At 45.6% G+C, this 21,122-nt stretch overlaps 1 non-coding gene and 45 pseudogenes across 1 annotated transcript; all 46 read left to right on the top strand.

Moving 5' to 3' along the window:
- The first annotated feature begins 4,161 nt into the window (after nucleotides 1-4,161).
- Nucleotides 4,162-4,290, top strand: LOC144183610 (5S ribosomal RNA; annotated as a pseudogene).
- Nucleotides 4,291-4,346: 56 nt separating this feature from the next.
- On the top strand, nucleotides 4,347-4,475 carry LOC144185119 (5S ribosomal RNA; annotated as a pseudogene).
- Nucleotides 4,476-4,531: 56 nt separating this feature from the next.
- LOC144185342 (5S ribosomal RNA) lies at nucleotides 4,532-4,660 on the top strand (annotated as a pseudogene).
- Nucleotides 4,661-4,716: 56 nt separating this feature from the next.
- Nucleotides 4,717-4,845, top strand: LOC144186432 (5S ribosomal RNA; annotated as a pseudogene).
- Nucleotides 4,846-4,901: 56 nt separating this feature from the next.
- LOC144181829 (5S ribosomal RNA) lies at nucleotides 4,902-5,020 on the top strand (annotated as a pseudogene).
- Nucleotides 5,021-5,076: 56 nt separating this feature from the next.
- On the top strand, nucleotides 5,077-5,205 carry LOC144182892 (5S ribosomal RNA; annotated as a pseudogene).
- A 56-nt stretch (nucleotides 5,206-5,261) lies between these two features.
- On the top strand, nucleotides 5,262-5,380 carry LOC144188704 (5S ribosomal RNA; annotated as a pseudogene).
- Nucleotides 5,381-5,436: 56 nt separating this feature from the next.
- On the top strand, nucleotides 5,437-5,555 carry LOC144182052 (5S ribosomal RNA; annotated as a pseudogene).
- Nucleotides 5,556-5,611: 56 nt separating this feature from the next.
- LOC144184537 (5S ribosomal RNA) lies at nucleotides 5,612-5,740 on the top strand (annotated as a pseudogene).
- A 56-nt stretch (nucleotides 5,741-5,796) lies between these two features.
- LOC144189831 (5S ribosomal RNA) lies at nucleotides 5,797-5,915 on the top strand (annotated as a pseudogene).
- Nucleotides 5,916-5,971: 56 nt separating this feature from the next.
- LOC144190775 (5S ribosomal RNA) lies at nucleotides 5,972-6,090 on the top strand (annotated as a pseudogene).
- A 56-nt stretch (nucleotides 6,091-6,146) lies between these two features.
- LOC144184239 (5S ribosomal RNA) lies at nucleotides 6,147-6,265 on the top strand (annotated as a pseudogene).
- A 56-nt stretch (nucleotides 6,266-6,321) lies between these two features.
- On the top strand, nucleotides 6,322-6,460 carry LOC144186874 (5S ribosomal RNA; annotated as a pseudogene).
- Nucleotides 6,461-6,516: 56 nt separating this feature from the next.
- LOC144183520 (5S ribosomal RNA) lies at nucleotides 6,517-6,635 on the top strand (annotated as a pseudogene).
- Nucleotides 6,636-6,691: 56 nt separating this feature from the next.
- LOC144189207 (5S ribosomal RNA) lies at nucleotides 6,692-6,810 on the top strand (annotated as a pseudogene).
- A 56-nt stretch (nucleotides 6,811-6,866) lies between these two features.
- Nucleotides 6,867-6,985, top strand: LOC144189435 (5S ribosomal RNA; annotated as a pseudogene).
- Nucleotides 6,986-7,041: 56 nt separating this feature from the next.
- On the top strand, nucleotides 7,042-7,160 carry LOC144190358 (5S ribosomal RNA; annotated as a pseudogene).
- Nucleotides 7,161-7,216: 56 nt separating this feature from the next.
- Nucleotides 7,217-7,335, top strand: LOC144190382 (5S ribosomal RNA; annotated as a pseudogene).
- A 56-nt stretch (nucleotides 7,336-7,391) lies between these two features.
- On the top strand, nucleotides 7,392-7,510 carry LOC144186761 (5S ribosomal RNA; annotated as a pseudogene).
- Nucleotides 7,511-7,566: 56 nt separating this feature from the next.
- LOC144189076 (5S ribosomal RNA) lies at nucleotides 7,567-7,685 on the top strand (annotated as a pseudogene).
- A 56-nt stretch (nucleotides 7,686-7,741) lies between these two features.
- On the top strand, nucleotides 7,742-7,870 carry LOC144185965 (5S ribosomal RNA; annotated as a pseudogene).
- Nucleotides 7,871-7,926: 56 nt separating this feature from the next.
- On the top strand, nucleotides 7,927-8,055 carry LOC144185698 (5S ribosomal RNA; annotated as a pseudogene).
- A 56-nt stretch (nucleotides 8,056-8,111) lies between these two features.
- LOC144188357 (5S ribosomal RNA) lies at nucleotides 8,112-8,230 on the top strand (annotated as a pseudogene).
- Nucleotides 8,231-8,286: 56 nt separating this feature from the next.
- LOC144185986 (5S ribosomal RNA) lies at nucleotides 8,287-8,405 on the top strand (annotated as a pseudogene).
- Nucleotides 8,406-8,646: 241 nt separating this feature from the next.
- Nucleotides 8,647-8,764, top strand: LOC144189584 (5S ribosomal RNA; annotated as a pseudogene).
- Nucleotides 8,765-8,820: 56 nt separating this feature from the next.
- On the top strand, nucleotides 8,821-8,939 carry LOC144187365 (5S ribosomal RNA; annotated as a pseudogene).
- A 3,427-nt stretch (nucleotides 8,940-12,366) lies between these two features.
- Nucleotides 12,367-12,485, top strand: LOC144188307 (5S ribosomal RNA; annotated as a pseudogene).
- A 56-nt stretch (nucleotides 12,486-12,541) lies between these two features.
- Nucleotides 12,542-12,660, top strand: LOC144189452 (5S ribosomal RNA). The gene has a single exon (XR_013324959.1). It is a non-coding gene; the product is annotated as a 5S ribosomal RNA (ribosomal RNA).
- Nucleotides 12,661-12,716: 56 nt separating this feature from the next.
- Nucleotides 12,717-12,835, top strand: LOC144183445 (5S ribosomal RNA; annotated as a pseudogene).
- A 56-nt stretch (nucleotides 12,836-12,891) lies between these two features.
- Nucleotides 12,892-13,010, top strand: LOC144184694 (5S ribosomal RNA; annotated as a pseudogene).
- A 56-nt stretch (nucleotides 13,011-13,066) lies between these two features.
- Nucleotides 13,067-13,185, top strand: LOC144189242 (5S ribosomal RNA; annotated as a pseudogene).
- Nucleotides 13,186-13,241: 56 nt separating this feature from the next.
- LOC144188241 (5S ribosomal RNA) lies at nucleotides 13,242-13,360 on the top strand (annotated as a pseudogene).
- Nucleotides 13,361-13,416: 56 nt separating this feature from the next.
- Nucleotides 13,417-13,535, top strand: LOC144181983 (5S ribosomal RNA; annotated as a pseudogene).
- A 56-nt stretch (nucleotides 13,536-13,591) lies between these two features.
- Nucleotides 13,592-13,710, top strand: LOC144185498 (5S ribosomal RNA; annotated as a pseudogene).
- Nucleotides 13,711-13,766: 56 nt separating this feature from the next.
- LOC144185012 (5S ribosomal RNA) lies at nucleotides 13,767-13,885 on the top strand (annotated as a pseudogene).
- A 56-nt stretch (nucleotides 13,886-13,941) lies between these two features.
- Nucleotides 13,942-14,070, top strand: LOC144186043 (5S ribosomal RNA; annotated as a pseudogene).
- A 56-nt stretch (nucleotides 14,071-14,126) lies between these two features.
- On the top strand, nucleotides 14,127-14,245 carry LOC144182083 (5S ribosomal RNA; annotated as a pseudogene).
- Nucleotides 14,246-14,301: 56 nt separating this feature from the next.
- Nucleotides 14,302-14,420, top strand: LOC144189499 (5S ribosomal RNA; annotated as a pseudogene).
- A 56-nt stretch (nucleotides 14,421-14,476) lies between these two features.
- On the top strand, nucleotides 14,477-14,595 carry LOC144182920 (5S ribosomal RNA; annotated as a pseudogene).
- Nucleotides 14,596-14,651: 56 nt separating this feature from the next.
- LOC144189498 (5S ribosomal RNA) lies at nucleotides 14,652-14,770 on the top strand (annotated as a pseudogene).
- A 56-nt stretch (nucleotides 14,771-14,826) lies between these two features.
- LOC144189423 (5S ribosomal RNA) lies at nucleotides 14,827-14,945 on the top strand (annotated as a pseudogene).
- Nucleotides 14,946-15,001: 56 nt separating this feature from the next.
- On the top strand, nucleotides 15,002-15,120 carry LOC144190578 (5S ribosomal RNA; annotated as a pseudogene).
- Nucleotides 15,121-15,176: 56 nt separating this feature from the next.
- LOC144188450 (5S ribosomal RNA) lies at nucleotides 15,177-15,295 on the top strand (annotated as a pseudogene).
- A 58-nt stretch (nucleotides 15,296-15,353) lies between these two features.
- LOC144182971 (5S ribosomal RNA) lies at nucleotides 15,354-15,472 on the top strand (annotated as a pseudogene).
- A 56-nt stretch (nucleotides 15,473-15,528) lies between these two features.
- LOC144191097 (5S ribosomal RNA) lies at nucleotides 15,529-15,647 on the top strand (annotated as a pseudogene).
- Nucleotides 15,648-15,703: 56 nt separating this feature from the next.
- LOC144184561 (5S ribosomal RNA) lies at nucleotides 15,704-15,822 on the top strand (annotated as a pseudogene).
- The last annotated feature ends 5,300 nt before the right edge of the window (nucleotides 15,823-21,122 follow it).

Below are 21,122 nucleotides of genomic sequence, written 5' to 3'. Positions count from 1 at the left end.
TTTTTGACAGGATCTGGTGGTACATGAATTCTGGGAAATTTTGGGAAATTGGGGACCCCATATCTAAAACAAGTTTGAGACAAATGTGTAAATAGGCTCTATTTGGCGCTGGATGCACAAATTCTAGAGGGGCCTTTCATGTTTGGAAACAAGTGATGCTTTAGGTAGATGGGTTGTCTATGAACAAAATGGGATGGGGGAAATTCGCTTACAAATTCGGCGTGTTATCTAGGTTCATAGAATTTGGAGTCAAGGCGACGTAATAAAGGCCATAGGCGTCATGTTGTATAAAATAGGCGTGGATGAATTAGTTTTACAAATGGGGGAGATTATCTTATCACCTGAAACAAGTAGAAACAAAATTGGATGGCCGCATTAAAAGGTGATTGGCATGCTATTAGAGGAAATTGGGATTTTCCAAAAAACCTGATAGGGGGCCATTAGGTCATGGCGGCTGTGAAAAATAAAAACCTTAGATGTGAAACTATTGCCACCTCAATTCGGGGAACAAACAGGTAAACTGATAGCATTAAAAAGGATATAACTTTGTGTGAAACTTGAAGGTAATTTTTTACAAACGGTTAAAATGCTAGAGTGGGGGTGTGTATATTAAAGGATCTACTCATGAATGCGGGGTGGATCCAGACCTTCCGGAATGTGGGGTATTCATGGCGTCCTCAAGAATTTGTGGATTTTCTCCGGGTACTCCAGTTTACTCCCACAAAATGAAATTATGGATGCTAGACTGGTTGAACACACTAAATTCTTCTTTTTATGAGTGTGAGCGTGAATGATAGTTTGTCTTTTTGTGTTTTTTGATTGGCAGACCACCGAGACATAATCTATCAATAAAAGATCAATAAAGAAAATAATTTGGGCTTGAGTCAAGGGAAGACCTATGTCTCGACAAGGGGGAGGTGGCCTTGCTACAACGGCACTACAAGGTTTAGGTTTTAAATCTATATGCATACCCACATATCCATTTCAAAAAATACATATAGATTTTATTTTATTTTATTAGATCATATGGATATCATTCCACGATATGGAATTTCAGAAACTATTTATAGTGATAATGGCTCCCATTTTGTTAATATAATAGTTGTCTACCATCCACAATTGGCGGACCTTATATGAAGTCCTGTTTGGTAGACCTTACAAATTGTTATTATTCACTACACAATGACAATTGGATGATGAGGCGAATCTATCAGAAAAAAAAAAAAAAACGCACACACCAAATTTAGACTATCAGAGGGAGATTTTGCTTGTCAACAGGAAACGGACGAAGCGACGGTGATTCTTGAAGACTGGATGCTGATAAGCAGCATAAAAGAAGAAACATCGGAGCAACGCAAAGTCGGAGGGTCCTTGTTACTGAAAGGGGACACGGATGCACCTTTCCCACAGTAAGAAGGTTGTCTAAATTGAAACGTTTCAAGAGGAAAACTCCCTAAACAAAGACAAAAAGTCATGTTGAAAACAATTATTGCTTTTGGGGCAATGAGATTAATGATGATTGTGATTCTATTCCTTTCCACAGTAGGGTTGTTTTCTCCAGTTGGAGAAAAAGGCGGAGGCGTTTCAATTGAGGATACACCTTCTTACGGGAGGGTAAACCGAGAAACATACACATTTACATTTAATTAACATTACCTACTAAATCAAATTTCCAAATTGAAAATATATATTTGGACTCGGCGACGTCCCGGGTGCCGTACAAGGTGTCAATCTATGGTGGGAAATATGTGTGGTACATTAACAGCAAAAAAATTGAAGATTGGGAAAAGCCTTGTTGCAGAAATTGGTCAAGATTGGAAAGCTTGGACTGACATATTAACCTGTGAAATTTATTTCTGAAACAGGGATTTCCCAAACGGGGGATAATTGGGCGCTGTTAATGGAGTGTAAAGAGGACAAGCACTAGGTGGAGCTACTTTGGTAAAAGGGTGGTCTCAATTGAAACATTGAGGGGACGGGTAAAATAAACTTTCTGACTTAATAAAATACGGGAAACACCAATATTAATTGAAAAGATTATTGCTCAGCAAGCAATACCATAAAACTATAGGGAACTCTTTTATATTGGGTTTGACGTCTCCATATAGTTTCAATTGAGACTAAACCATCTTACAAAAGATTAGGATAACCTACCAGACAAGGGAAAAAACGATGGGGTCTAACAACTCCCTCAATCACCATTCTTTTGGGGAAAAGTGTTTTTACAAATGAAAAAACGTGTCCTACTTGGCAAGAAAGAAAAAAAAATATATTGAAACAGTGTTTATCCTGTTACGCAGTAAATAGGAAGTCAATTTTTCCACTGTTTAATCATTTTACCTGCTTAAACCTTACAGGGCATGGTCTGAAGCTAGGGGCGATAAATGAGACGTGGTGTACCGGCGTTCTAAAACAAACTACACCCCTGATACCACGTTCTGGCCTATGGTGGCGGGGTGGTAGATAAATTATACGACTCCTGCCGAAACGCGGCAGGACTAGGTACTTTGGTCTCACTGCTCTTACCGATGTCTGTTTTTCCATCCACAGTGGAGGAGATACAATTGGCGGCTCATAATTCGGCTGAAGGGTCGACCCTCCCGACATCGTCGAGAGGCATGGAGGGAAGGAGATCCAACATACATTGATGCGATTGGCATCCCCTGGGGCGTACCAGATGAGTATAAGCTGGCTAATCAGATCGCAGCAGGTTGGGAGTCTATCTTCCTTCTAATCACCCCAAACAAAAATGTGGATAGAATAAATTACTTACATTACAATGTACAAAACTTGGAAATTATACTGAACAGGGATTTGTGGCCATAAAGGAACAACTGGCAGCTACCAGTCTGATGGCGTTCCGGGGTCGCATAGCGGTGGATATGATCCTTGAAACGGGGCGTGTGTGCAATGTTTGTAAAACAATGTTGCACCTTCATACCGAACAACACGTCACCCAGTGGATCTCTCACCAGGGCCATTACTGGCCTGCAAACACTGAACCGCAATATGCAAGAGCACTCTGGAGTAGATACGTCCGCATTGTCAGATTGGTGGGATAAGACCTTTGGAAAATCTAAAGATTTGGCTACATCCTTCGTGGTTACTATAGGCACAATTACCGCTATCCTAACATTGTGTGGGTGATGTAGTATCCCCTGTTTGCGCTCCTTACTAAGCCGACTTATAACTACTGCAATTGCCCCTACAAATTCTAAAGTACATGAGTTGTATCTTATGGGACGGTTTGGGGAAAGCAGTGAGGTCCAGGAGTACGGTAAATCCGAGGACCAATTGGACGAATATAATTATGTTTTTTCTCTTTCAGACCAGCCATGGGAGTAAGGAGTAGGCGGGAAAAATCACAGTCACCCGACATTACCATTTAGTGATTACTAAGAAATGACTAATAACATACATATTATAAAAACGGGGGAATGTTGGGTTTGTTCTGTTTTACTATTATAATAGTTATATTAATTCATTTCTTTATTAAATCATTCTCTTTCTTTTCTCTGTATTAATTCATTACTTTGTTAAATCATTCTCTTTCTGTTTTTCAAAAGTGTTGAGGTCACACCAAGTCATCTTTAACCTGGACAGCCTGTTCCAGGATGGTTATACAAACAATCCACCCAATCTGGGTCCTTGAGATTTGGTGGGCCCTTGGTGACGAGGACAGGGCTATTCGGACAATAACAAGAATATTGTGATCGTTATGTAACCGTACACTTCGGGTTTTTCTGTATGTAACGATTATATGATTATGATTATATTATATGATTCTTAGGTCAAGGAGGTTGTATAATTACTCTAATCTACATGTAGTTAGGTCTAGTCCCTGTTTTTGTTATTAGTAAAATACTTTGATTGTTATTGTAGTCCCAGATGTTGTTTTTACTCATACGTGATGGAATGATCAACAACTCTGTAACTTGTGACCATAAGAATGGGACGAAAACGTCTATTCGAGGAGACGTTCGGAAGTTGTAAGGTGACACTTGCTGTAACGCTCCCCTCCGGAGGCTTTTATCTGTTGTATCCATTTCTATTTAATTAAATGTCAATAATTGAATAAGATGTCTTCCTGCAGTTATTGATAATTACGGACGAAGGTAATTATTAAAGAACCTGACAGTGTTCATCTGCAAGAGCAGTACCGCTCACGGCCATACCACCCTGATAAGGCCCGATCTCGCCCGATCTCGTCCGACCTCGGCAGCCAAGCATGGTTCGGCCTGGTTAGTACCTGATTGGGAGACCGCTTGGGAATACCAGGTGCTGTGAGCATCATACCCCGCATTTTTTTCGACATTTCATGGGTGTCCATCTGCAAGAGCAGTACCGCTCACTGCCATACCACCCTGAAAAGGCCCGATCTCGCCCGATCTCGTCCGAACTCGGCAGCCAAGCATGGTTCGGCCTGGTTAGTACCTGATTGGGAGACCGCTTGAGAATACCAGGTGCTGTGAGCATCATACCCCGCATCTTTTTCGACATTTCATGGGTGTCCATCTGCAAGAGCAGTACCGCTCACGGCCATACCGCCCTGATAAGGCCCGATCTCGCCCGATCTCGTCCGATCTCGGCAGCCAAGCATGGTTCGGCCTGGTTAATACCTGATTGGGAGACCGCTTGGGAATACCAGGTGCTGTGAGCATCATACCCCGCATCTTTTTCGACATTTCATGGGTGTCCATCTGCAAGAGCAGTACCGCTCACGGCCATACCACCCTGAAAAGGCCCAATCTCGCCCGATCTCGTCCGATCTCGGCAGCCAAGCAGGGTTCAGCCTGTTTATTACCTGATTGGGAGACCGCTTGGGAATACCAGGTGCTGTGAGCATCTTGCCCCGCATCTTTTTCGACATTTCATGGGTGTCCATCTGCACAAGCAGTACCGCTCACGGCCATACCACCCTGAAAAGGCCCGATCTCGCCCGATCTAGGAAGCCAAGCATGGTTTGGCCTGGTTAGTACCTGATTGGGAGACCGCTTGGGAATACCAGGTGCTGTGAGCATCATGCCCCGCATCTTTTTCGACATTTCATGGGTGTCCATCTGCTAGTGCAGTACCGCTCACGGCCATACCACCCTGAAAAGGCCCGATCTCGTCCGATCTCGTCCGATCTCGGCAGCCAAGCATGGTTCGGCCTGGTTAGTACCTGATTGGGAGACCGCTTGGGAATACCAGGTGCTGTGAGCATCATACCCCGCATCTTTTTCGACATTTCATGGGTGTCCATCTGCTAGTGCAGTACCGCTCACGGCCATACCACCCTGAAAAGGCCCGATCTCGTCCGATCTCGGCAGCCAAGCATGGTTCGGCCTGTTTAGTACCTGATTGGGAGACCGCTTGGGAATACCAGGTGCTGTGAGCATCATACCCCGCATCTTTTTCGACATTTCATGGGTGTCCATCTGCTAGTGCAGTACCGCTCACGGCCATACCACCCTGAAAAGGCCCGATCTCGTCTGATCTCGGAAGCCAAGCATGGTTCAGCCTGGTTAGTACCTGATTGGGAGACCGCTTGGAAATACCTGGTGCTGTGAGCATCATACCCCGCATCTTTTTCGACATTTCATGGGTGTCCATCTGCTAGTGCAGTACCGCTCACGGCCATACCACCCTGAAAAGGCCCGATCTCGTCCGATCTCGTCCGATCTCGGCAGCCAAGCATGGTTCGGCCTGTTTAGTACCTGATTGGGAGACCGCTTGGGAATACCAGGTGCTGTGAGCATCATACCTCGCATCTTTTTCGACATTTCATGGGTGTCCATCTGCAAGGGCAGTACCGCTCACGGCCATACCACCCTGAAAAGGCCCGATCTTGTCCGATCTCGGAAGCCAAGCATGGATCGGCCTGGTTAGTACCTGATTGGGAGACCGCTTGGGAATACCAGGTGCTGTGAGCATCATACCCCGCATCTTTTTCGACATTTCATGGGTGTCCATCTGCTAGTGCAGTACCGCTCACGGCCATACCACCCTGAAAAGGCCCGATCTCGTCCGATCTCGGAAGCCAAGCATGGTTCAGCCTGTTTAGTACCTGATTGGGAGACCGCTTGGGAATACCAGGTGCTGTGAGCATCATACCCCGCATCTTTTTCGACATTTCATGGGTGTCCATCTGCGAAAGCAGTACCGCTCACGGCCATACCACCCTGAAAAGGCCCGATCTCGTCCGATCTCGGAAGCCAAGCATGGTTCGGCCTGGTTAGTACCTGATTGGGAGACCGCTCGGGAATACCAGGTGCTGTGAGCATCATACCCCGCATCTTTTTCGACATTTCATGGGTGTCCATCTGCAAGAGCAGTACCGCTCACGGCCATACCACCCTGATAAGGCCCGATCTCGCCCGATCTCGCCCGATCTCGTCCGACCTCGGCAGCCAAGCATGGTTCGGCCTGGTTAGTACCTGATTGGGAGACCGCTTGGGAATACCAGGTGCTGTGAACATCATACCCCGCATCTTTTTCGACATTTCATGGGTGTCCATCTGCAAGTGCAGTACCGCTCACGGCCATACCACCCTGAAAAGACCCCATCTCGCCCGATCTCGGAAGCCAAGCATGGTTCGGCCTGTTTAGTACCTGATTGGGAGACCGCTTGGGAATACCAGGTGCTGTGAGCATCATACCCCGCATCTTTTTCGACATTTCATGGGTGTCTATCTGCTAGTGCAGTACCGCTCACGGCCATACCACCCTGAAAAGGCTCGATCTCGTCCGATCTCGGAAGCCAAGCATGGTTCGGCCTGTTTAGTACCTGATTGGGAGACCGCTTGGGAATACCAGGTGCTGTGAGCATCATACCCCGCATCTTTTTCGACATTTCATGGGTGTCCATCTGCTAGTGCAATACCGCTCACGGCCATACCACCCTGAAAAGGCCCGATCTCGTCCGATCTCGGAAGCCAAGCATGGTTCGGCCTGGTTAGTACCTGATTGGGAGACCGCTTGGGAATACCAGGTGCTGTGAGCATCAAACCCCGCATCTTTTTCGACATTTCATGGGTGTCCATCTGCTATTGCAGTACCGCTCACGGCCATACCACCCTGAAAAGGCCCGATCTCGTCCGATCTCGGCAGCCAAGCATGGTTCGGCCTGTTTAGTACCTGATTGGGAGACCGCTTCGGAATACCAGGTGCCGTGAGCATCATACCCCGCATCTTTTTCGACATTTCATGGGTGTCCCTCTGCAAGAGCAATACCGCTTACGGCCATACAACCCTGAAAAGGCCCGATCTCGTCCGATCTCGGAAGCCAAGCATGGTTCGGCCTGTTTAGTACCTGATTGGGAGACCGCTTGGGAATACCAGGTGCTGTGAGAACCACGCCCCGCATCTTTTTCGACATTTCATGGGTGTCCATCTGCAAGTGCAGTACCGCTCACGGCTATACCACCCTGAAAAGGCCCGATCTCGCCCGATCTCGGAAGCCAAGCATGATTCAGCCTGGTTAGTACCTGATTGGGAGACCGCTTGGGAATACCAGGTGCTGTGATTATCATACCCCGCATCTTTTTCGAAATTTCATGGGTGTCCATCTGCAGGAGCAGTACCGCTCACGGCCATACCACCCTGAAAAGGCCCGATCTCGTCCGACCTCGAAAGCCAAGCATGGTTCGGCCTGGTTAGTACCTGATTGGGAGACCGCTTGGGAATACCAGGTGCTGTGAGCATCATACCCCGCATCTTTTTCGACATTTCATGGGTGTCCATCTGCAAGAGCAGTACCGCTGACAGCCATACCACCCTGAAAAGGCCCGTTCTCGTCCGATCTCGTCCGATCTCGGCAGCCAAGCATGGTTCGGCCTGGTTAGTACCTGATTGGGAGACCGCTTGGGAATACCAGGTGCTGTGAGCATCATACCCCGCATCTTTTTCGGCATTTCATGGGTGTCCATCTGCTAAAGCAGTACCGCTCACGGCCATATCACCCTGAAAAGGCCCGATCTCGCCCGATCTCGTCCGATCTCGGCAGCCAAGCATGGTTCGGCCTGGTTAGTACCTGATTGGGAGACCGCTTGGGAATACCAGGTGCTGTGAGAACCATGCCCCGCATCTTTTTCGACATTTCATGGGTGTCCATCTGCAAGAGCAGTACCGCTTACGGCCATACCACCCTGAAAAGGCCCGATCTCGTCCGATCTCGGAAGCCAAGCATGGTTCGGCCTGTTTAGTACCTGATTGGGAGACCGCTTGGGAATACCAGGTGCTGTGAGCATCATACCTCGCATCTTTTTCGACATTTCATGGGTGTCCATCTGCATGAACAGTACTGCTCACAGCCATACCACCCTGAAAAGGCCTGATCTCGCCCGATCTCGGAAGCCAAGCATAGTTCGGCCTGTTTAGTACCTGATTGGGAGACCGCTTGGGAATACCAGGTGCTGTGAGAACCATGCCCCGCATCTTTTTCGACATTTCATGGGTGTCCATCTGCAAGAGCAGTACCGCTCACGGCCATACCACCCTGAAAAGGCCCGATCTCGTCCGTTCTCGTCCGATCTTGGAAGCCAAGCATGGTTCGGCCTGGTTAGTATCTGATTGGGAGACCGCTTGGGAATACCAGGTTCTGTGAGAACCATGCCCCGCATCTTTTTCGACATTTCATGGGTGTCCATCTGCAAAAGCAGTACCGCTCACGGCCATACCACCCTGAAAGACCCGATCTCGTCCGATCTCGGAAGCCAAGCATGGTTCGGCCTGTTTAGTACCTGATTGGGAGACCGCTTGGGAATACCAGGTGCTGTGAGCATCATACCCCGCATCATTTTCGACATTTCATGGGTGTCCATCTGCAAGAGCAGTACAGCTCACGGCCATACCACCCTGAAAAGGCTCGATCTCGTCCGATCTCGGAAGCCAAGCATGGTTCGGCCTGGTTAGTACCTGATTGGGAGACCGCTTGGGAATACCAGGTGCTGTGAGCATCATACCCCGCATCTTTTTCGACATTTCATGGGTGATCTATCTGAAATCCAGATCAAATTCTGGATTTCAGATAGATCAGTTGTCATCATGCACCTTTTACCAAGACTGGACCTATAGTAGGACTTAGATGGAGAGCTATCTTAAAAAGAACATGTCCTCATTACTTGGGGGAGAAACAAAGGATCCAAAATCACTCAGAGCTGTCAGGAGTGGTTGGATTGCCTTTCCTGGCATGACGTCACGATAACTATCAGCTGTCACTAATTACGTGATTAGATTATTTTTGGTATTTAAGCATTATGATTTTCTGTGGGCGCGGTTGGATCGACTGGTTAAGTTCTGGTTTCGTTTCCTGTTAATCCTCGTAGTAATTGCTGTTTCCATTGACGCCACGCCGCATGTTCAGTTCGTTTGTAATGAGTGGTCAAGCCAAGTTGTTTAAGTTATGTTACCCCGTTTATTAAATCAACCAACAAGAGCTACAGATCTGCCTCACCTTTCCAATTACTTCGGCGACTCTGCATCTGGGTTCAACTTACCCTACGATCGCGTCGCACTACGCGGCGAAATCGTAACAGCACGATCCAACCATTATGGACCCAGCGGAGCGCCACCCACGCTCGCGCCGACGCACTCGGCGACGCAAACCATCCACCTCGAAGACACCGGACTGCTTGGAATGTATAAGAAACCCCTCAGAATCGTTTAGGAATTTTGTAATGGACACACCGTGGTGCGGGGCTCTCAGGCACATCATTTCTAGAGATGAGCCACAGCTGGTAGAAGAGTTAGAGCCGCAGCGTACTCATACGCCCCACCACTGCTATGCACGTCGCCCTGGGAAGCCTTTACCGTTTCATCATGATGCCCAGGTGCGTACAACCACCAGAGAGCGCCCAAGTTATCTTATGCCTATGCCCAGAGGAATTGATTCACCATGGAGGGAGCCTGAAGATTCTGGTGAGGAGGACACCCGTTGAGGAAGTTCCCCACGGCCAGCAGCGTGGCCAGGATCTTCTTGAAGGTCCGGTTGCCGGCCAGCTGCTCCATGCCCAACTTCAGGTCAAACAGGGGCTCGGCGATCTCCTGCTCGAGTGCCTCATAGTTGAGTTTGAAAGACCACAGCTGCAGGCGGGGGGTCAAGGCGCTGACGGAAGCCAGGCCCGAGAGGAATTCCTCGGCCGTCCCCAGGGGAACGTCGGGATTGGCCGAGCGAGCCTCGCGGATCTTCTGCTTCTCCTCCTCTGTGGGCGTCATGCTCAGGATCTTCTCCACACCCTCCTTGTTGATGGCAAAATCGTCAAAGTTGAGGATGGCGCTCTTGATGACGTGAACGGCGGGCAGGACCGTCATCCCGATGTTGATGGCGGTGCTCCGCTTGGAGTCCAGAACCAGGATCTCGGACTTTTTGCTCTCTGGCGCTTTCTTGGCCCATGGCGTCTCTTTGGCCCTGGACTCAAAGAGGTGCTCCAGCTTCCCCATGTCCACTTGGACATTGTCCAGTGACGCCAAAAATAATCTAATCACGTAATTAGTGACAGCTGATAGTTATCGTGACGTCATGCCAGGAAAGGCAATCCAACCTCTCCTGACAAGAGCATCAAATAAAGACAATTTGTCGGTCTTTCGGGAACAGATTTTCTTGAAAAATAACCCTTTCGCTATGATTTCTAGAATTTTACTGACATAATGCAAGTGCATTCGCAGCTAGCCCTCAGAGATAAAATGAGTTGGATTTCCATCTCCAACAATACCAGCCGATATGTTATTTGAGGTTCTTGATCTGAATGAATTAAATGACCTCCGGTATGCAGTACAACTGTAGAGCAATTACTTTAAATTATGTTCATTCTTTTGTCCCCCGCCTGGTGCCCGTAGATAGCTGGGATAGGCCTTAGCACCCCCCGTGACCCTTGTGAGGATAAGCGGTTGAGAGAATGAATGAATGAAAGAATACTAAACAATGTCTTTCACATGACGATCATTTATACTAAACAATTACTATTAGTTTAAGCATGTGAAACTATGATAAAATATGATTTGGATTTTACAGCATGTTTTCGTAACCTGTTTTATGTTTATTTATATAAACAATAGACACCTTGTAAAGCATTGCTGTTGCTTCACATGTATTTCTTAGGGGCCTAACATTCAACCACATCTAAGCAGCAGTACTTGTAGACTTGCATTCTGTGAAGCGCAAAGTGTCCTTCTGTTCTAAAGAGACAGAACAGCAAGAAAAGGACTCTGTGCAACCTTCTTTACTCTGTAACAGCGGGATGATGCTTTTTGTGTAGAAAGGATGGAGTACAAAGTGTAAGCGAATGAGTGGAAAGTACTGCAGACAATGTATGACTGTTTTTTTCTATTTTTTTTCCGTGCAGTTGAGGAGTGTAGTTTGCAAGATCCAGCATGCCAGTACTATTGAATGCTGGGTATTTTGCTGAGCCTTCTCTAAAAATTACTTCTCTTATCATGTAAAAGTAGTGATATCTGAACAGACAGAAGAATAGTCAGTCATTTTCTTCTTAAAAAAATAAAAATAAAATACTTGTGGTTGCTAGAGTTATACAGTAAAAAAGGGGTGTGTGCATGTGGTGGTGGAGCAATATAATTTTAGTTTCAGTGAAATGAAAAATCTACAATAGTGTTCCAATAAATTGGTGGTTATTGAAGTGCTATACCAATTGAATGTAATTTCTGGTAAAATTCTGTAGCTCCAGTGTTTAACCATAAATCCTATGTGATTTTTTGTTTTACAGTATAAAATGTGAAAACACTTATAAATCCCATTTAAATTCAGTGAATTCATTTAGTTGTGCTGCCACTACAACATTGCACCCAATCAGTTAGTCTTTAATTGAATCTGATTACCAGTCGATTTGAATTGAATGACTTGACCCCGCTGAGATATTTTCTCTAAAAGAATAATGGAGTTGCTTATTTGACTATTTAGTATTGTTATTTTGTTATCTTTTTGCATTTGGTGCTTTTTTTAAACATCCACTACTTTACATTATAATTGCTTGATCTGAGGTAGTTGGGTTGTAAAGGTTTAAATCAAAATTCAAAGTACGGTAATACACATATATACACACGATGCAACAGATGTGCAGTCCATTTGCAGCGTCCAGAAGTAAAACAACATGTGAAAATTGAGTGTATAGAGTGCAAAAAGTCTTACTGCAATCAAGCTGACTTTACTCCTTTGTTATTATTGCTGACTCAAAGACAAATACCAATTTGGCCTGAAATGCACAAAAGTAAAACATAGCTGTATATATTCCTGCCTTTTCCCCCCTCTTTTATAACCTGAATATTCCAACTGACTTTGAATAATGTCAAATCCCAATTGATTTGGGTAGCAGGTGTAGAAGGTCGAATTAATACTTTAGCTCATGGGTGTCCATCTGCAAGAGCAGTACCGCTCACGGCCATACCACCCTGAAAAGGCCTGATCTCGTCCGATCTCGGAAGCCAAGCATGGTTCGGCCTGGTTAGTACCTAATTGGGAGACCGCTTGGGAATACCAGGTGCTGTGAGCATCATACCCCGCATCTTTTTCGACATTTCATGGGTGTCCATCTGCCAGTGCAGTACCGCTCACGGCCATACCACCCTGAAAAGGCCCGATCTCGTCCGATCTTGGAAGCCAAGCATGGTTGGGCCTGGTTAGTACCTGGTTGGGAGACCGCTTGGGAATACCAGGTGCTGTGAGCATCATACCCCGCATCTTTTTCGACATTTCATGGGTGTCCATCTGCAAAAGCAGTCCCGCTCACGGCCATACCACCCTGAAAAGGCCCGATCTCGCCCGATCTCGGAAGCCAAGCATGGTTAGACTTGTTTAGTACCAGATTGGGAGACCGCTTGGGAATACCAGGTGCTGTGAGAACCATGCCCCGCATCTTTTTCGACATTTCATGGGTGTCCATCTGCTAGTGCAGTACCGTTCACGGCCATACCACCCTGAAAAGGCCCGATCTCGTCCGATCTCGGAAGCCAAGCATGGTTCGGCCTGGTTAGTACCTGATTGGGAGACCGCTTGGGAATACCAGGTGCTGTGAGCATCATACCCCGCATCTTTTTCGACATTTCATGGGTGTCCATCTGCAAGAGCAGTACCGCTCACGGCCATACCACCCTGAAAAGGCCCGATCTCCTCCGATCTCGGAAGCCAAGCATGGTTCGGCCTGTTTAGTACCTGATTGGGAGACCGCTTGGGAATACCAGGTGCTGTGAGCAGCATACCCCGCATCTTTTTCGACATTTCATGGGTGTCCATCTGCAAAAGCAGTACCGCTCACGGCCATACCACCCTGAAAAGGCCCGATCTCGTCCGATCTCGGCAGCCAAGCATGGTTCGGCCTGGTTAGTACCTGATTGGGAGACCGCTTGGGAATACCAGGTGCTGTGGGCATTATACCCCGCATCTTTTTCGACATTTCATGGGTGTCCATCTGCTAGTGCAGTACCGCTCACGGCCATACCACCCTGAAAAGGCCCGATCTCGTCCGATCTCGGCAGCCAAGCATGGTTCGGCCTGTTTAGTACCTGATTGGGAGACCGCTTCGGAATACCAGGCGCTGTGAGCATCATACCCTGCATCTTTTTCGACATTTCATGGGTGTCCATCTGCAGGAGCAGTACTGCTCACGGCCATACCACCCTGAAAAAGCCCTATTTAGTCCGATCTCGGAAGCCAAGCATGGTTCGGCCTGGTTAGTACCTGATTGGGAGACCGCTTGGGAATACCAGGTGCTGTGAGTATCATACCCCGCATCTTTTTCGACATTTCATGGGTGTCCATCTGCTAGTGCAGCACCGCTCACGGCCATACCACCCTGAAAAGGCCCGATCTCGCCCGATCTCGGAAGACAAGCATGATTCGGCCTGGTTAGTACCTGATTGGGAGACCGCTTGGGAATACCACGTGCTGTGAGCATCATACCCCGCATCTTTTTTGACATTTCATGGGTGTCCATCTGCTAGTGCAGTACCGCTCACAGCCATACCACCCTGAAAAGGCCCGATCTCGTCCGATCTCGTCCGATCTCGGCAGCCAAGCATGGTTTGGCCTGGATAGTACCTGATTGGGAGACCGCTTGGGAATACCACGTGCTGTGAGCATCATACCCCGCATCTTTTTCGACATTTCATGGGTGTCCATCTGCAAAAGCAGTACCGCTCACGGCCATACCACCCTGAAAAGGCCCGATCTCGCCCGATCTCGGAAGCCAAGCATGTTTCGGCCTGGTTAGTACCTGATTGGGAGACCGTTTGGGAATACCAGGTGCTGTGAGCATCATACCCCGCATCTTTTTCGACATTTCATGGGTGTCCATCTGCTAGTGCAGTACCGCTCACGGCCATACCACCCTGAAAAGGCCCGATCTCGTCCGATCCCGGAAGCCAAGCATGGTTCGGCCTGGTTAGTACCTGATTGGGAGACCGCTTGGGAATACCAGGTGCTGTGAGCATCATACCCCGCATCTTTTTCGACATTTCATGGGTGTCCATCTGCAAAAGCAGTACCGCTCACGGCCATACCACCCTGAAAAGGCCCGATCTCGTCCGATCTCGGAAGCCAAGCATGGTTCGGCCTGGTTAGTACCTGATTGGGAGACCGTTTGGGAATACCAGGTGCTGTGAGCATCATACCCCGCATCTTTTTCGACATTTCATGGGTGTCCATCTGCTAGTGCAGTACCGCTCACGGCCATACCACCCTGAAAAGGCCCGATCTCGTCCGATCCCGGAAGCCAAGCATGGTTCGGCCTGGTTAGTACCTGATTGGGAGACCGCTTGGGAATACCAGGTGCTGTGAGCATCATACCCCGCATCTTTTTCGACATTTCATGGGTGTCCATCTGCTAATGCAGTACCGCTCACGGCCATACCACCCTGAAAAGGCCCGATCTCGTCCGATCTCGGAAGCCAAGCATGGTTCGGCCTGGTTAGTACCTGATTGGGAGACCGCTTGGGAATACCAGGTGCTGTGAGCATCATACCCCGCATCTTTTTCGACATTTCATGGGTGTCCATCTGCAAGTACAGTACCGCTCACGGCCATACCACCCTGAAAAGGCCCGATCTCGCCCGATCTCGGAAGCCAAGCATGGTTCGGCCTGGTTAGTACCTGATTGGGAGATCGCTTGGGAATACCAGGTGCTGTGAGCATCATACCCCGCATCTTTTTCGACATTTCATGGGTGTCCATCTGCTAGTGCAGTACCGCTCACGGCCATACCACCCTGAAAAGGCCCGATCTCGCCCGATCTCGGAAGCCAAGCATGGTTCGGCCTGGTTAGTACCTGATTGGGAGACCGCTTGGGAATACCAGGTGCTGTGAGCATCATAACCCGCATCTTTTTCGACATTTCATGGGTGTCCATCTGCAAGAGCAGTACCGCTCACATGGCCATACCACCCTGAAAAGGCCCGATCTCGTCCGATCTCGGAAGCCAAGCATGGTTCGGCCTGGTTAGTACCTGATTGGGAGACCGCTTGGGAATACCAAGTGCTGTGAGCTTCATACCCCGCATCTTTTTCGACATTTCATGGGTGTCCATCTGCAAAAGCAGTACCGCTCACGGCCATACCACCCTGAAAAGGCCCGATCTCGTCCGATCTCGGAAGCCAAGCATAGTTCGGCCTGGTTAGTACCTGATTGGGAGACCGCTTGGGAATACCAAGTGCTGTGAGCTTCATACCCCGCATCTTTTTCGACATTTCATGGGTGTCCATCTGCAAAAGCAGTACCGCTCACGGCCATACCACCCTGAAAAGGCCCGATCTCGTCCGAGTTCGGAAGCCAAGCATGGTTCGTCCTGGTTAGTACCTGATTGGGAGACCGCTTGGGAATACCAAGTGCTGTGAGCATCATACCCCGCATCTTCTTCGACATTTCATGGGTGTCTGTTGGGTTTGTTCTGTTTTACTATTATAATAGTTATATTAATTCATTTCTTTATTAAATCATTCTCTTTCTTTTCTCTGTATTAATTCATTACTTTGTTAAATCATTCTCTTTCTGTTTTTCAAAAGTGTTGAGGTCACACCAAGTCATCTTTAACCTGGACAGCCTGTTCCAGGATGGTTTTACAGATAATCCACCCAATCTGGGTCCTTGAGATTTGGTGGGCCCTTGGTGACGAGGACAGGGCTATTCAGACAATAACAAGAATATTGTTATCGTTATGTAACCGTACACTTCGGGTTTTTCTGTATGTAACGACTATATGATTATGATTATATTATATGATTCTTAGGTCAAGGAGGTTGTATAATTACTCTAATCTACATGTTGTTAGGTCTAGTCCCTGTTTTTGTTATGAGTAAAATACTTTGATTGTTATTGTAGTCCCAGATGTTGTTTTTACTCATACGTGATGGAATGATCAACAACTCTGTAACTTGTGACCATAAGAATGGGACGAAAACGTCTATTCGGGAAGACGTTCGGAAGTTGTAAGGTGACACTTGCTGTAACGCTCCCCTCCGGAGGCTTTTATCTGTTGTATCCATTTCTATTTAATTAAATGTCAATAATTGAATAAGATGTCTTCCTGCAGTTATTGATAATTATGGACGAAGGTAATTATTAATGAACCTGACATTTTGGTCCTTCTGAGCCATGGAGGTCAATATACCGGAGCGAGAACCCAGGCGCTGCTGTTCGACATCTGGTAAGTGACCGTGCGCACGGCGTCTTCAAAACCCTTGGTGGGCCGGAGTTTTTCGACGGGGGCGCCTGGATTCTCGGCGGTTGAAGACTTTTCCTGCTGGAGGGAGACATCTGATGGATCTCGGGTAAGTCCACATTAATGTCTGCATGTTGTGAAGGTGTTTCCAAATGCGTTAAAGGGACATTGTATGTGAGGTCCATTGTTGGGCTGGTTTCGCGTCCTGGGTGACGGCGATAAAACCCTGTGTTTATACTAGTCAATGGCAGGTACGGTGGGGCACTTTGCTGGAAAGTGTCCTGTGTCTCAGGGGTAGGCACGAATATATTGTACTAGAGATACAATATTGGGGCCGGGGAGTGTCCTGTGTCTAAAGGGTAGGCACGAATATACGTTGTATGGTGTTTGTGTGGTTTCTGCAGTAAAATTAGGAAAGGCCTAGGAGATACAGTCGATACAGTCGAATAGATAATAATAATATTAATAATAATAATAAATAATAGAGTTAACTGTGTGAGGCACACGAACTCACTACAAAAAATAAAAGTAAAATATGGGAAACACGTGTTGTAAGGCGGGTTTGGATGACGATCCAAAAAATACGTCTAACTTGTAAGGATTGGAAAAAATTGGAAAGACAAAGCGCTTTAAAAATATTACACAGCTATATTTATGGATAAATAAATATGGGTTTGCTGGCCAGCTTAAAATGCATAGAATGCAGGATAATATATGCACTAATGCATAGAGGTAATATACATATATAAATAATATGTGAGTGGATGAAAGTGTAACAGCTTGTTCCACAGACACTAATGGCAAAATAAGGCCGGGGAGAAGTTAAAAATACTATTTTGGGAAAATAGTGGGGGCTCCCTCGGATAACGGGGATATATTTAAGACCGTGGCTGCGGGAAAGTACTGTTTGGTAAGGAAAAAATAGCGGGGCCTCCTCGGCTGACGGGGAAAATATTTACCGAGATAGGTGACGGGCGCGGAGGAAGTTTAACAAAAATAAAGGGAGCTAGAAAATTAATGGGGACACTGGTATTTGATTTGGTTAATCCGGGTATGACGTTTTGTGATTACAATAAATTGGGTTTTTTTTGTGATGCTTGGGCTTGTATAACAACAATTAGAATGGTTATTTCCAAGTGCGGGTGGTGCTTTGTTAATATAACCTATATGTACTGTCAATTTACAGCAATGTGATGGCTTATTGCAGCTTGGTTTTTGATCCCGTCCGCTAACGGGAAGATGGTGTTTAAAAAGACAAAAGAATATATACAAAATGATCATTTAAATTTTAGCAGGGAATGTCACCTGTGTTTTTATTATGCTCTAGACTTGCCAAAAAATGTGTCAACTGCGGGGGAAGCGTTTCTGGTGCAGCGGCTGCTGATTAGATGGGAGTGAAACATGTGGGCCGCGGGGCAGACGATTTAACTGTGTTGGGCTTTCGGGAGCGTTCGGACCGTGTAAACAACTAAAATTTTGTGATCCCTTCCGTGAAGACATTATAATAATAATAATTGGCCTTGGGGGTGCTGAAGCAAACTTGAGGGCAGAAAATGGGTTTTTGCCATATTGTTGTGCTTGCAGCATACATATTCTGGATATATGGGGTCTTGGAAAAATATTGTGATGTAGTTGAATATCGGAAGAGGGGTTAATTTGACGTTTTAATGGTTGTCTTCTCTAAAAAGCGTTGTATTTGGGCACAGGGAAAAAGCTGGTTTGTAAACATAAGATAACAATGCTGTTTTCGCAGCAAGAGTGGAGGTCATAGTTAACGGCTAATTGCGTTTTCTGTTTGGACTTTTCAGAATAAGAACAATACATGGTCTGCAAGAAATGCAAGGTTATGCGGATGCTTTCGCATTGATATTTTGGGTTTTAAAATGAAATGTATTAAGAGGATAGAAAATCTGTTTAGTAAAAGGTTGATTTGGTAAAAAGCTTTGGATTTGGGAAATAGACCAAAATAGTCATTTTTGAGCAATTGTGGATTTCAAAGGGCTCTTAGTTAAAGGAAACTAGCTTTTGGAGGATAAAATAATATTAATACTATTTCAGAATTTTTTGATTATTCAAAATACTTTAATCCAGGAGGTTGGCTGTTTAAAAGAAAAAAAGGCCAGGATGACAAAATTTACAAAATTATGGTATATTGGTGACGATAAGGTTTTTAAAACATTAAAGTTTGTAATTAGGAATTGTCTAACAAAAGGTTGATTTCTCTAATTTAATTGTTGTAGATTTTTGTTTTGGTAACAGGCTATGGGAAATGACTCTTGTCTTAAGTAAACATCATATGAGGTGATTTACAAAGTATAGTAGGTATTGAATTATTTGGCTGTTAACGACATCAGATGGGAAATTTACAATGCAATAGTGGCATGATAAAATTCATGGCATTCATCCAAATAATTAGGTGAATTGTAAATAAAATAATTGGTTTAGGATGAGCATATTTTCCCTAAGAATGGAGTAACATGGAATGTTTTTCAAAGTGCACTTGAAAGAACATTGTCTGTTGTCCTGGCGGGAGGAAATATGCTTTGTCACAGGTCATATTGGTGACTTTAAGGATATTACGGATTGGATAAGCATTGGTCAATTGATACAACCAAATAACGTTGCTTTTTACTGCTTTAAGGGCATGCAAATTGGTGAGAACTTTAGCAACGATGGGGTTAATACGCCTGAATGTTACAGTGATAACGAGTGGCAATAACAAGCTTAGATAAGGGAGGGAAAGGAGAAATTCTCCAAATTCCAGAATCTGGCTTAGAAACAGGTTATGTTAGTCGTTTTGGGTTTTTGACAGGATGTGGTAGTACATTAATTCTGGGAAATTTTGGGAAATTGGGGACCCCATATCTAAAACAAGTAGGCGTCATGTTGTATAAATTAGGCGTGGATGAATTTGTTTTACAAATGGGGGAGATTATCTTATCACCTGAAACAAGTAGAAACAAAATTGGATGGCCGCATTAAAAGGTGATTGGCATGCTATTAGAGGAAATTGGGATTTTCCAAAAACCTGACAGGGGGCCATTAGGTCATGGCGGCTGTGAAAATAAAAACCTTAGATGTGAAACTATTGCCACCTCAATTCGGGGAACAAACAGCTAAACTGATAGCATTAAAGAGGATATAACTTTGTGTGAAACTTGAAGGAAATTTTTTACAAACGGTTAAAATGCTAGAGTGGGGGTGTGTATATTAAAGGATCTACTAATGAATGCGGGGTGGATCCAGACTTTCCGGAATGTGGGGTATTCATGGCGTCCTCGAGAATTTGTGGATTTTCTCCGGGTACTCCAGTTTACTCCCACAAAATGAAATTATGGATGCTAGACTGGTTGAACACACTAAATTCTTTTTTTTATGAGTGTGAGCGTGAATGATAGTTTGTCTTTTTGTGTTTTTTGATTGGCAGACCACCGAGACATAATCTATCAATAAAAGATCAATAAAGAAAATAATTTGGGCTTGAGTCAAGGGAAGACCTATGTCTCGACAAGGGGGAGGTGGCCTTGCTACAACGGCACTACAAGGCTTAGGGTTTAAATCTATATGCATGCCCACATATCCATTTCAAAAAAATACATATAGATTTTATTTTATTTTATTAGATCATATGGATATCATTCCACGATATGGAATTCCAGAAACTATTTATAGTGATAATGGCTCCCATTTTGTTAATATAATAGTTGTCTACCATCCACAATTGGCGGACCTTATATGAAGTCCTGTTTGGTAGACCTTACAAATTGTTATTATTCACCACACAATGACAATTGGATGATGAGGCGAATCTATCAGAGAAAAAAAAACGCACACACCAAATTTAGACTATCAGAGGGAGATTTTGCTTCTTAACAGGAAACGGACGAAGCGACGGTGATTCTTGAAGACTGGATGCTGATAAGCAGCATAAAAGAAGAAACATCGGAGCAACGCAAAGTGGGAGGGTCCTTGTTACTGAAAGGGGACACGGATGCACCTTTCCCACAGTAAGAAGGTTGTCTAAATTGAAACGTTTCAAGAGGAAAACTCCCTAAACAAAGACAAAAAGTCATGTTGAAAACAATTATTGCTTTTGGGGCAATGAGATTAATGATGATTGTGATTCTATTCCTTTCCACAGTAGGGTTGTTTTCTCCAGTTGGAGAAAAAGGCGGAGGCGTTTCAATTGAGGATACACCTTCTTACGGGAGGGTAAACCGAGAAACATACACATTTACATTTAATTAACATTACCTACTAAATCAAATTTCCAAAATGAAAATATATATTTGGACTCGGCGACGTCCCGGTTGCCATACAAAGGGGCAATCTATGGTGGGAAATATGTGTGGTACATTAACAGCAAAAAATTGAAGATTGGGAAAAGCCTTGTTGCAGAAATTGGTCAAGATTGGAAAGCTTGGACTGACATATTAACCTGTGAAAATGTATTTCTGAAACAGGGATTTCCCAAACGGG

Source organism: Stigmatopora nigra, unplaced genomic scaffold (assembly GCF_051989575.1).
Source record: "Stigmatopora nigra isolate UIUO_SnigA unplaced genomic scaffold, RoL_Snig_1.1 HiC_scaffold_24, whole genome shotgun sequence".
Classification (NCBI taxonomy): Eukaryota; Metazoa; Chordata; class Actinopteri; order Syngnathiformes; family Syngnathidae; genus Stigmatopora; species Stigmatopora nigra.
This window is presented reverse-complemented; position numbering and strand designations above follow the sequence as displayed.